The sequence below is a fragment of the Numida meleagris genome, chromosome 4 (genome assembly GCF_002078875.1).
Source record: "Numida meleagris isolate 19003 breed g44 Domestic line chromosome 4, NumMel1.0, whole genome shotgun sequence".
NCBI lineage: Eukaryota > Metazoa > Chordata > Aves > Galliformes > Numididae > Numida > Numida meleagris.
This window is the reverse complement of record NC_034412.1, coordinates 39,781,258-39,795,366: the sequence shown is the minus strand read 5'-3', so window position 1 is coordinate 39,795,366 and position 14,109 is coordinate 39,781,258.

Below are 14,109 nucleotides of genomic sequence, written 5' to 3'. Positions count from 1 at the left end.
GTCTAATACCTGGACCGGGACGCTCTCCTTGGCACGCTCCAGGAGACTTCTGAATTGCTTGCGGCCCAACGTGTTGATTTCCCAGCAGACTTCCAGGTGGTTGAAATCCCCCACCAAGATGACAGCCTGCAAACGTGACAGTTTCCACAAATGAAGCAAGAAGGCCTCGTCTACAGGCTCCCACCGATCGGGCGGCCCCCGGTGGACCCCGACCACCTCATGTCCTTTATTGGTGCAGTCTCTGATTCGCAATGACAGCCCCTCTTTCCCCGCCCATGTCTTCTGAAAAGTTTGCAGCCCTCTATCGCCTCGCTCCAGTCATGGAAATCATCTCGCCACATCTCTGTGATCTCATTTAGGCTATAGTTTTCTAATTACTCTGTGGCTTCTAACTCTTCCTGCTTATTATCCAGACCATGCGCATTGGCGTAGAGGCATTTCAGCCAGGCTACTGGCAATGTTACCTTCTCTGAGAAGTCCTCACCAGGTCCCTTGGCACTATTCAGAGGTTTTTTCCTGATGTTTCCCAAAGTTACAGTGCTCTCCGGCCCTTCTCTGCCACACGAAATTCCATCTCCTTCCCCCGTCAAATGTAGTCTAAAATCCCAGTAACTGATCCAGCCAGCTTGCTACCCAGAACGCTTTCATCCCACCTGCTCAGTTGCATTCTGTCTGATACCCACACACCCAGTCTCCCAGAGGCCCTGGAAAACAATGTTGGTAACACACCGATGTTTGTAGTTGCCTGCTGAGCAGTGTTGTATAAAGCCAAGGCCATTCGCAACGAAGGGTACAAGGAGCTGGGAGGGAACAGAATTAGGATGGCTGACTTAAACTGGCCAGATGGATATTCCATACCATATGACATCGTGCGGAAGGAGTTTTGAATGGGGGTGGGAGTTTTCATCTCTTCCTCTTACGCTGCTCGAGAGGCTAGCTCGGCGCTGGTCAGGGGGTGGTGAGCTGTCCCTTTGTGCATCGCTTGTTATATACATACATATATATTTATTTGTCAAAATTATTTTCCTTTTCTTTTTCTCTATCTTAATAAATAGTTTTATCTCAACCCACGAGTTTTACTTTATGTTTTTTTCTTCGATTCTCTTCCCCCTCCACCCCCCGCCCCTCACATCCCACTGGGAAGGAGGGGGAGTGAGCGAAAGACCGTGCTGTGCCGAGCCGCCCGCCGGGTTAAACCATGACACCCGTCCAGGATCACGGAACCCAAAGCCTCGATCGCGACACCATCCGCGCAGCCAGTCATTTACCTGGCTCATCCTCCTCCTTTCCAGGTCCCAGCTGCCGATCGGTAGGGCAGAGGAGAGCACTGCTTGCACTCCCAGTCTCTTCAATGACTTTCCAAGGGATGCAAAGTCTCTTTTAATGTTCCGCGGTTTCCTTGACGCAGCTTCCTGAGACCTAACCCGAATGAGAACGTGTGGATAGTTGCCTTCTTGTTTTATCAGATTTGGTAGCCTTTTCTCAACGTCTCGAAAAGATTCTCCTGGCAGAAAGCAAACCTCTCTGGAGAGGTCATCTGGAATGCAAATAGGGGCCTCGGTGCCCCTCGGTGAAGAGTCCCCACTTACGGAAGCAATTTCTCGGCTCACCCTGATTAATACGCTTGTTATTTCCTGGGTTCTGACTACTGCGCAGGCCCACTTAATTTTCCAGCCCCAGAGCCTTGTATCTGTTGCTCAGGGGCGCTACGGGAGTCAGAGGGGGACGCCTCTTTCTGCCCTGAGCGGAGGTGAGGGTCCAGCCCCCTTCACCCTGCTAGTTGCCGTGACTTTCTTCCTTAAGCCCAGAAGGTGGCTGAGCATCTTCCCGTCACAGGGACTTAGGATGAGGCTGCCGGTCAGCGTGTGTTGGTTCAGGCTTCCTTCTGTCCGTCTCCCTCTCCGATTCCCTTCCCGATTCCGCGCCTCTCAGGATGGTAAATTCATCCCGCAGCCAGGCCGTCTATTCAAGAAGTTCACTGAGTGGGGTCCACCCGCACCCATGACAACCCCCTTTTTTCTCAGCACCATGGCTCCTCAGAAGCGCCACCCGATTGCCCCCATCACCCCGGAAAGGTTGTGGCCCCCCCGTCTGGGTTTGGGCCCCAGCCCGACGGTCATGGTGGGTGGTCACCGTGTTTGTAGGTCTTTGTAGGTCTTTGTCCGTTCTTTGCCTCATACTTACATCTAGAATATTTATAGATGCCTGATGTAGGAATTGTGAAAATATCAAACAACATAGACGTCTTGTGATAAAAAGAAAATCACAACCCATGGAACAATCTGTCCCATTTTGCTGCGGTTTATTATCTGTATTTCTCCATTATTTCCTACTTATTAACGTGACATTTTATTTGCAGAGTAAAGCCTAAAAACTGTATCAGTGTTATGCCTGAGGAAAATAAGCTCCGGAGATGTACTCGGGTTTTTTTTGTGGTAGCGGATCTTCAGACAGCTTAGCCTATCCTAGGTTTGCTCTTTTTCCAATTCTGGCCCGTAAGCCCCACCCCCGGCAAAGCTGGCACGTTCTTTTGTGCAGCTGGTCGTGGACGCGCTCTAATTTCAAAACAGATTAGAGAAAATGAGCATTTATCTGTCAGACTTCTTCATCCATCCCATTCACACGGTCATCCTGTCGGTGCAATGCAGATAACAATTTATGACAAAGAGGAAGCGAATCAGATTGCCGCGGGGCTGGGAACTGCCCCAGAAGCACGCACCAAACTGCGGCCTTGAGGCAATACAGCGGAGCCAAGAAGCCCACGTTTCCCAGCTGTCATAGCTGACCCTGGGCATCTCCTGGCCTACACACTCCATTTCCTTCTCAAAACCCAGGCTGAGGGATACAGTCAAAGGGACAGCCGGTACATATATCTACATCAATACACATATACACATGTAAACATACATAAATATAAACACTGCTCACAGAAGAGTACAAACATGTTTTCTTTAAGACAACGCCATGCGATATCATAAATTGATCCAAAAGGTCCGGTGGCAGCCTCCTCTTCATCTGTATTAGGTTTGTCTCCATTAAATCAAAATGCAGGAGGCTATAAGATCCAATCACCAGTAAGATCATTTAGTAGCACTCCGAGTCACCTGCGAAATCTTTGTCAACGTCCTGTCACTGGCCAGGTAAGGAAAACCCACGATGAACTCTTCTATCTTGTTTATAGAAAATTATGGGATATGCGTGAACTTGAATTCAGCTGTTTGGTGGAGCTTTGGGAGACCGAGTGTGATGTGTCCGTGAAATAAAAATTGCTGAAGATTTTATTTCTCGTTGTCGGAAATGCTGAGAAGTCAGATCACTGAAAAGCTCCCAGCGTTCCACTTGTTTCTGTGATCATCTTCTTACTGCAACAGCGCTGTCTCTTCTGTGTCTCCTCCACTTCTCCGCAACGTCTGCCCGCTTCAGGATTCTCCTCTTTGTTGTCTAGGGTTCCTTACTTCTCAGGTCACGTCACAAAATCTTTCGTAACTCTTTAATTTCTCCCTTCCTACTCGAGCAAGTATTACTATATCCGGAAAATTATATTAAAAAATTACTAAGGTGACTGAGTCAAGCACTTAACTAAAAAAAACATTAAAGTTATCTGTGCAATCTCCATTTAGTTCCATCGGGCATACATTGTAACGGTCTTCAATTACGTCACCGCAGATTTTTGTACATGGGATCCCTGACTCCTTCAGTCAGGGACACTGCATTCTCAATTAGGAATATGCTGTCTTTCGTTCTCTCACCCTTGTTCAGCATGCAGATTTGCCTTACTGACCTTGAGCTATTCAGATCACACTCTTTTAAGCAGGAATTTGCTTAAACACTTGGCAGTGTTTAAGTATACGTGTGTTCAGGCCGTCGTTCTACTAAATCCTCTGTTTCTTTTAAGTGCTCAAACCAGAAAACTAAGAGTCAAGCACTAGCTAAGGAAAGCCTTTAAAAAGTTGTCATAACATTTGGAACGAAACGTTTTCACAGGGCCTCTAAGGAAGAAGTGAGCGTCTAATGCAGATTTGTAGTACGGACAGAGATGCCTTCTTTTTGTTTCTGAAGCTCCTTCTTCCGTTCACCGCATATTCAACAAAAAATAAACAGATAGAATAAGGAGCACACTCGACTGCACAATGTTCATATGCGCTCTGAAAAGGTCTCGAACGTAAGAGCAATTTTCCAAAAGGAAAAAGGGAACGTTACGCGATGCCAGCACATACTTTAACAGCAATTCTGTACAAGGAGATCAAAGTTTAGCTGTAGACATTATCTCAAATTTTCTCTTGCTTTAGTTTGAAAACTTCGATTTTCTATCAATTTTCAAATATGTTTGTAATTACGGTTGGAATAGAAGGGCTTATTTTATTGATATTTATCACATCACTATCGAGTAACACTGCATATGTATAGACTTTTGACACATTTTCAAACAAGAACAGAAAATCATCCTACCCTTTCTCATAGTCACTACCCAATTCACCAAAGGTACTGGAGTCTTTTACTTCCCAGCACAGCCCTCTAGCCTTTGAACTAGCACAATGGGATGCAGCGCCGACGGTTTTGTCCTCCGGATATGTTGATTCTTAGGCAGCTGTGAACTGTGTGTGTTGTTGGAAGGATTCACACGTCTCCACTGCCAGTGGAGGACATAGGACTTTTACTGGAGGATTATCAGAAGGTTAACAGTACGGTGTACTGACTTTGCCATTCTCTTGCTTCTCCTTCCTCTGAGTATCAGCTTCATTCCACTCCAGCTTGCCTTAGTTCTTAGTCGCCAGCTCCCTGTTCACTTCCTTTATCATTCTTAGGGTTTCATACAGTAGCTCCAGTCTAGTGTGTTCCCCTCAGTGACCGAAAGTTTCATTCTCTGTATTTGAACTGGGTAACGTTTTTCTTCATGGTACCCAGATGCCGGAAGACAGTGACGCTGCAAGCACGAGACAGCGACGAGACAGAGACTTTTAGCCCCTTTCTACGCGTGGGATGGGGAAATGTTTCTTTCAGAAAGATCACGGACGGATGACCTTGTCAAATGGGATAACTGGACAAAAGAAGGAAGTCATGGACGAAACAAACAGAGACACAGACTTGAGCGGCAAACTTAATAAAGACTAAAAGAAGAAACAAAACTGTGGGAATACAGGAAAGACTATTAAGAGCTGAAGCTGCGGAGCAAGATAAATGGCACCAGAAGGCAAGGCTGAGAACCAAGGACACCTCCGGAAGAAGAGAAAAGCAAAGTCAAGTAAGCTGCGTGATGGCCGCCTGATGATGACCCCGACTGGAGGAAGCGTGCATGGCTAGGAACGACTCACAGCTCTGATTGGATAAGCGCCTGCACGCACGGCATTTGTGGAATGTTTTGTTGATGTGTAAAGGCGGGTGGGAAAGTTAAAAGAGAAATCTTGTGAATGTACATAAGGGGCGTCAGAACCTGTAATAAACGATTTGGATCGTTCACATCTGAGCCCATGCCTCAGATGCTGTGCAAAACTTGTCAGTCACCGATGGGCTGTTAAGAAACTGCACTGAACTTCGTCAATAACAAGGATGCAAACCTGGCTGTTCAAGATAGTGGTGGTGCGCGGTCACCAGAGCTCTGAAAAATGATGAGGGAATGTGCGGTCGAAGGGAACTGTGGGCATAACAAAGGAGAGACAGACAGAGAGCAAGATTAAAAGGGACCGTTTTTGTGTAAAACCATGCTAGTCAATGCCCGTCACTGGTCAAGCCCTGTGGTCTGTCCTATTTCATTGCTAAATCCTTCCTTAGTTCTCTGTCCACATAATTTCACTCCCTATCATGCACGAAAGTGCTGCGAGGTCTGAGTCCCAACCAGTAAAGAGGACCGTCTCGAGCTTGTTTGGGGCCAGCTACTGATGATGTGCTTGGCCCCGCTGCCAGCTGAACCTGGAGGCAAGCAGGCAGCAGCCGTTGCATCCCTCGGCAAGGGCGAGACTTGGTCCTCGGGCACCGGGCTAGGCTACGGCAACTGGGCTGGAGCTGATGGAGGAGGCATCAATTCATAACGTCCCTCAACAAAAAGTCTCTCTTTTGACAGAAGTGCTTCCGAAGAGCAGATTGGACATAGGGAGATCATTTTCAAGCGCTGTAACAGTAACTCAACTTGCTGCTTGGATCAAATACCATGAAAAGATTTCGTTCCATATGCAGGGCTAACAATTCCATTTATTAATAGCCAAGCTTTTTGTGCTACTTATTTTCTAGGTTACATTGCCCGTACGTGATAATCCATAGAAATAGTGAGCGATTACAAACAAAACTATGAGACATATCAAGACAAATGAGTATGTGATATTCTTTATCTCATTTACATTTTATGTGGTTCAAATTTCTATCTAAGATAATATGCCTGAGAACAATTCCATTGCATCTATCCAGGTGTAGCCGGAATTCACATTTTTAAATATCAGTTGTCTTGGGGTTGCGCAGGGTTACACGTAATATTCTTTATTGTATGCAGATGCTGCAGAAAGACAGAAGAAGTTCTTCCTCATGACTATTGAAAACAACAGAGAAACAATTTCCTACATGCTTTCACGAATAGAGTTTTACCCTGATGTAACCTCATGTTTTCCAAAGTTGTGTTTCCTAGCTGGTATCTAAAAGAAATTATATGTTTACAGGCATACTCTACCTCTGTATTTATCTCTTTGTATTTGCTCACTTAGAAAAAACTCATCTCTAGATTGTTATTTTTAACGTATGGACAGATAGTCAGGAAATCAAAAATCAGGAATAGAATTTAACAGTTTCCCTACCCGCGCGTTTGACCCCAGTGAATAAACCATGATTTTTGTTTAGTTTTCTGTGGTTTTCAATAGTCCTTCCAGGCAACAGTAGCTTAGGTTTTTTTAATAATCTTACTTCGGCTTTGGAAAAAGGTCTGCTACACGTACCGATTCCACAAAGGAATGTACAAGTATTAGAAGGGTATCAGGAATTTATACCTGCTATTGGATTGATCTAATTACATTACAGAATCAAATAAAACCACTTCTGCGGAAACCAGACCTCTACATTTCATGCATAATTGCATATACATTTTGCAAAAGTACACCAATTACGTCACCGATATGTTCATATAGAACATACTTGAAGGTTCCAGCTTTTTAGTAAACACACACGTCATATTGCAACATACAGGCTTTTTGCTTCCTAATATCAGGTAGGCTATACGCTAGCGATTTCCTGTGTTTCTCCCTCCTCATCTTCAGATCTCGCGTGCAGTCTTCCTGACACCTTCTTTGGGGGGGAATCTCTGCAGCCCTTCCATCCAGATCTTTTGCTGACAATTTATTCTGTCTATCAAAACGCAACCTTATGCTTTGCTGCATCTGTAACTTTTCCATCTCAGCCCCAATAGTTCAGCGGTTCTGTCTTCTTTCAGTGTTTTTTAAGGTACACATTTGGTTCTGCCAATCCCGTACAGCCTCAATCTATCCATAATCCTGACCTATTCTTATTTCATCATTATCTATTTGTTTGTTCTTCCTCTTTACTCATTCTTCTTTCCACCCAGCAGAGAAATGAACCCAAAAAACATTGGGGCGTGAACGTGCAGAGCAAGGCTTCTGTGCTGCCGTGCTGCAGGATATGGTGAGGAACTCCAAGGACAACTGCTCAGTGAACCAAGTATGGGTGAAAGAAGGAATATGGTCCTTCCAGCTTAAAAAAGTCTAAGGCTTACTTATGAACTAATCGGAGAAAAATAGCACAAAACATCAGAAGGGCAAGTAGCCCAAAGTAATTTGAATTTATTTTATCTTGGCACTCAGTGTTTTTCTAAGGGTAATACACTCAGTCAACAACAGAAGGGATTTGCTTCTTATTCCGTTTCCGCGATACATTTAGTTGTTTTTGCTCGGACAGCAACATTGAAGTTGAAATCAGACTTGAAAAAAATTAGACCAGAGGCCAAGTAGAAGAAAAACTCTTTGAAATCCATTCACAGGGGGAGAGGTTTCAAGTTGGTTGCCTGTGTCCATTCCAGTAAGTCAACGCGATTCAGCAAGCAACTAGGGCCATATCAAAGATAAGAGTAAGTAGTCAGAAACACAAGAGAACCAGCACAATGTAGAGACTGAAGCAAAACTGGAACAGAAACGTCAGTATGTGTGTGTCTGTGTGCGCTCGCACATGTTGAATAGTTGAAGGATAAAGGGACATTGGACAGTCTGAACAATTAATAATTAACAGACATGAAAACAATCTTTCGAAAAAGCTGTTGTGATTCTAAGAGTTCAGTGCTGTACTAAATGTTACAGATGAGCATTAGGGAAAAGGCTAATCTTCTAAGGCTAACCTTCTAATCAGAACGGTGTGCATCTAGTAATTTCACAACCGGCTTACTAGGAAAGATTATCTTTGCCAAAATAAGTTTATCCTGAAGTCTTGACTTCCAAAAGCTTTATTTGGAGAATAAAAAGAAACATCACGTTCCTGAAAAAAAGCATTACTCGACAAGAAACAAGGAGATGTCAGTAAATCACCACTTAGTTTAAAAAAAAAAAAAAAATGTTTCTGATATCAAGTAAGAGGAAGACTTTCACTGTACGCTGTTGAACTGAAATTTTCAGGCGGCGTATACTTCAGTCTTCCAAAGATGCACAATTTTAAGCATACTAGCTGACGTCACATTTACATATCTTTACCAGAAAACTTTACAGATACAAGCTGCATGTTACGAAGTTAAGACAATATACTAGAAAATATTTGTTACAACCGGCGCTAATTTAGAGTGCAGTCTACATTAATAATACTTTTATTATTATTATAAATAATATTTTAATATATGACATAGTCATAGAATTCTTTTAAATTACTGTTGATTATATGCTGTAATTTACTGTTCACCTCACTCTCTTTTGCTCAATGTACGACACAAATAATGTTTCAAAACTGATTTTCTAAAACATGAATATAATGAACTTTAATTGTCAGGGTAATTCTTTAGTATAGAATCAACAAAACCGAGGGATATATCAATTACTGAAGCCTCTGGAAAGGTGTTAGTAATAGGAACCATAGTCCACTAATGAGTTACGAAAAGTTACACATTGTGATCATCATTCTGAACTCAATCACCATCTGTAATTGAAATATAATATTATTATTACAGTGATGTAAGTAGACCGTTTCATCGTATATAAGCAGGTAGAATTTTACTAGGTGATGCAAAGGACTTTGTCAGCTGAAGTATTTTTCTAATTTTTCCATAACTCTTCACTTCCTGCGAGTCATTTTTCCATCTAAAGGGCATAAAACTTGGGCCAGGTTTGCATCCTAAAAAAAAAAAAAAAAAAAAAAAAAAAAAAAAAAAGAAAACCAACTACACCACCTTATTTGAAAACATGGGCTGATTATCATTGTGGTTATTTGCTCCCCACTACCTCTTCTGAAGAAACTACAGAAGAATCAACATCAGACATCTATACTTGGTAGTGCTAAATGCAGCGCCCCTCCAGTTTCAGTCTAAGTAACCAATTTATGGCTTTCAGATAAAGGTCAGAATCTCCTCCTAACGACCAGAAAGAGGAGGGGATTGCGGTTCAAAATCTAGAACGTTAGTGAGAACAGAATGGCTTTTTGCTGTAGCCATCAAGGGAGTTATTCTGCTTGATGCTACTAAAGGATCTGACTTAATAGTACAAGATGATATCAAAAAGTTCAGTTCCAGTCCTTCCTACATCCTCCCTGCCCACCAATCTGAATAAGGTAGTGAATGAACTACCGATACCTGTCCATACATGCAAACAGCTGCAAAGATTTATATCATCTAATCCATCTGCTAAAAATGGTGAACTTCCAATTGGTAAATTGCTCAAATATCCAGACTAATGTCTCCAGCAGTCATCTTTACCTTTTCTGGAGTTTGTCGTGTAGCCGGATCTTATAATTCACCCACACCTAGAAAATAACGCGCCAATAATATGGGCATGAGTTGCAAGAATTATAGAGTCACTTGAATTCCAGAAATTCCTGTTACGTTGTCCACGATCTTCCGAGACAGCAAGATAGCAAGAAAGACCAGTCATCAGAGTTGAGGAATGCTTGAGTGATTCTTTCAAATTAGATACAGTATGTCTTTCCCTGTATAAAGCGTCCTTTCCGGGAGGCTGGCAAAGGATGTTAAGTGACATTCCACCACAGAAGGTGGACTTAGTCATATTTAATTATAAGAACGTAGGAAGACTTGCATTATTGATTCAGTGGTGAGTTGTTACAGTTAGGGTAGTACGGTTAGGTTGCAGTTGGACTTTATGATCTCGAAGGTCTTTTCTGACACGAGCAATTCTGGGATTCTACAATCATTTCACGATCCTCGAAAATCTGTTCTTTTACTAGACTGTGTTAAGTCATTTTGCTGGAAGATGAGGTTTCTGCTTCACTGCTCAAGCTGTGGTCTATAGAAAGAGGAAGAGAAGTTACACTGAAGAAGATGAAAAACAATACTTGGCAGTCATTTTCCTATTTATAGCTGAAACATATCCGAGTACATAGCAAATTATTGCCTTCTGAGATATAATATTGTCAGCGATTTTAACTTTAACCTATGTTTACCATTAGTTTTTATCTTCATTTACGCTGTTGCTCGTACCGACTTCATTTGCTGTATCTTTTGATAAATTAGACAACAGGCTCTTTGGGGCAGCTGCCATATTTTGCCGACTGCTTTCTGCTATGAAAGAAGCCACACTTTGGATTTGGCTAAATGTTTGCGACTGAAAATAACTATCTTCAGAGCAAATCTTGCCCCCCTGAAAAGGCTATACTGACAGGCTTCATCCTGCATTTAAGGCAAAGGTTTCATTTCACTGTTTCACTTTCTATTTTCTGTGTAAAGAACAGTGGCATTGGGTAACTGGTCAAAATAAAAGCAAAGGGAATTTCTTGTTTTCTGGTATCTTCTTAAGCGGACATACAAAAGCACAAGATCTCTTGGTTTGAGTCAAGTCAGCAAGTCCTTCGTCCCGTGTCTCTGCCATCGTTAATATCAACCTACGGTAATATATTCCTTAAATGTATGGGAAACGTCCTCCTCATTTAGACCTAATGTGTTTGCCCAGTGTCTCTCCCTCCACCACTCTGTTCACTTTTTTTTCTTTCACCAAAGGCACCGTTTACTCACCCGTGTCTCTGATGCCAATAAACAGCAGGCACGCTGACACCTTAGCACGGGTCACTGGGGATGTGGTTCCTTCAAAATATTTGTATTTCCTGTTGGCTGATCAAAATACTGATGTTGTCAAAAGTGGAATACAGATGTGCACATTTTGCAGCTTTTACTTATCGTGGGATGTTTCACATGAAATGAGAAGCGGAGCAGAGTTAGTCACGTGAGAATCTCTCTCGCCTGCCTTCTCTCTATGCTTCGTTTGCTTCCTCTCTCCATCTGTGAAAGCTATGCACAGCCTTTGAACACACAGCATGAAGTGCTCAAATAATAAAAAAATAAACTCTTAATGAGTGGAAATATGGAAACAGCTGCTAAACATGAAGTCTAATTTTCATAAATTACAGGTTTTAATGTGATATATTGGATTATTATTTTGATTCTAATATACAGGCAAATACCAGCTATGTTTTTTATTTTATTTTATTTTTTTTCCCCAACATGGAAACAGCATACAAGGTATCAGAACGGGACATATTTTAGTACTCCGTAAGACACAATATAAACCAATCTGAAAGCCACCGCAGACAAAAAAAGGCACAAAGAGCTCATCTTTTCATTATTTCTTTGTCTATTACCTCAAATTTGTATTTGCTAGTTCGCTACGCTGGAGACTTCAGTAGATAAGGAATTCTTTGGATCAGCAGAAACAGGAAAAATAGGTAACACAGTAAGTTAGGAAATAAGTTTTGATGGGGCGTTCTAGGAGAAGGGAGATCAACTGGGAAAGGGAAGAGAAGAAAAAGAAAAAAGAAAAAAGGATAGGAAAGGAGGTATATTGAAGAATGGCTCTTGACCAAGAACGCAGAGTAGGTTTGTTTAAATAACTCGCCGTTCATCTAACTGAAGTCTCACTTTAAAAATACTGAAACAGAACATTCAAAAATCTGTTGAAAATTTAAATGTTTAATTAAATTCTATTCAGATTCAGTACTATCAAATCAATAATATCAAACAGCACCAATTCAGTTTCATATTAGTGCCTATCGTTTATCTTAATGACAAGTTAATGTAGTTTATTAAAGAAATGTTGAGGGACGTATATATATTTTTAACATATTTTACAGTGAATCTATAATTTCCAAATAAGTGCAGAGGACTTACTGTTAAATGCTACATACCAGGACAAAATATATGGGTAGAACTGTATTTCATCATGTTGTAAAATTCAGGGTTTTCTTGGTATGTTACTTTTGCATGTTTTTAGTATTTTCTTAATTTTCCATTTGCTAGATCATTTAACTTTCCTAACTACAGAGTAGATCCTTTTCAAACTTCTACAGTATAAATTAACGTCATTTTTTCCCCTGTATCATTCTAATAGTGCATATTATATCTCACACTTTGCTACATCTCCAATAAATCTATTTCTACATTTGACAGTTAAAGAAGTCAAAAGTCTGTCTAGCTGCTACCTTCCTATGAGGTTTTTTTTTTTCCCTAAAATTTTTCCCATTAAAAACAGAAGTTGCTGACCACCTGTAAATCAGCAGAAACCTCTTTGGTGTATATTATTAATATGAAATACAAATTGAAGATGATGGAGAAGGAAGGAGCTCCAAAGAGATTTCCTTCTTCCTATGATTTTAATGTTATTTGGGGAAAACTCCTAATGCAAAGAAATGCAGATATGCCAGCTTTTTAAATCCAAACGCTATGTATGAAATAGAGCTTCTCTGCTTACTTATTATGTGTGATTTTGCTTGCGCTGCCTGTGTTTTAGAGAAAAACCTCTGGTATGCCCTTTTGTCTAAGTTATCCAGCAGTCTTAAAAAAGTAGTCTAAGCCTGATCAGAAAAATAAATTTGGAAGAGCGCAGAAAGAGAGTAGGTATAGGTCGAACTAAAAGTTTCTGTCCCTGTACCTCAAATTACCAGCACTAGAAAATCATGTGATGAATTTCAGCTTTGGGACTCAACTGCATCTTTCCTTGATTAAATGACTTGTGTTATCTCCAGGAACTGTGTAATACAGTTTGCCAATGGGGAACCTCATAAAGGCAATGTACGAGTATAGCTTCTGAAATAGTTTAACAAAAACAATTACCGAATAATTCTTCTTAACTGAAACCGATTATTATTAAGTACAACTTTCTCAGTATTTTTGTCATTTACATATTAAAGTTTAGTACATAAGTCTTCGTTAATATGAAGTAACACACCGCATATTTTCTTGGAATTCTAATGTTACTTTTATCTAATAATCAGAACGTTCATTTTACACGATTGTGTTACTAATTGTCTTCCCCCCCCCGCCTTGGATGCCCATAATAGTAAAAACACAATAACCGGAGCAGAACAGTCAAGTGGCCTCGTGTAAACTTCTTTGGAACAATGTTAAAATAAGCTCTTTTCTGCTCTTTTAATTCGGAAGTGGGTCTTTTTACTTTTTCATTTGATTCCATAAACTCTCAATTGCGCTAAAGATTTGTCTTAATGGGTTTTTAAATACCACTGCCAGGATGCCCTGTGGCAATCTCGTTGCGATTCATAACAGCATCCAGCCGGGTAGGAAGGGCTGCACCAAGATGTCCACCAAAATCAAAGAATCATCTTAACTTAGGAGTAAAAAATTCAGTATTCACTTTTTTGAGTGACTCTCATTTGCATTGCCTTTTCCTTTCATAGAATAGAATCATAGAATTGCTAGGTTGGAAAAGACCTACAAGATCACCTAGTCCAACCATCCACCTACCACCAATAACCCCACTAAACCATGTCTCTCAACGCTATATCTACACATTTCTTGAACACCTCCAGGGACGGTGACTCAACCATGTCCCTGGGCAGCCCATTCCAGCGCCTGACCACTCTTTCACAAAAGTAGCGTTTCCTAATGTCCAGCCTAAATCTCCCCTGGCGCAACTTGAAGCCATTCCCCCTCGTCCTGTCACTAGTTACAAGAGAGAAGAGGCC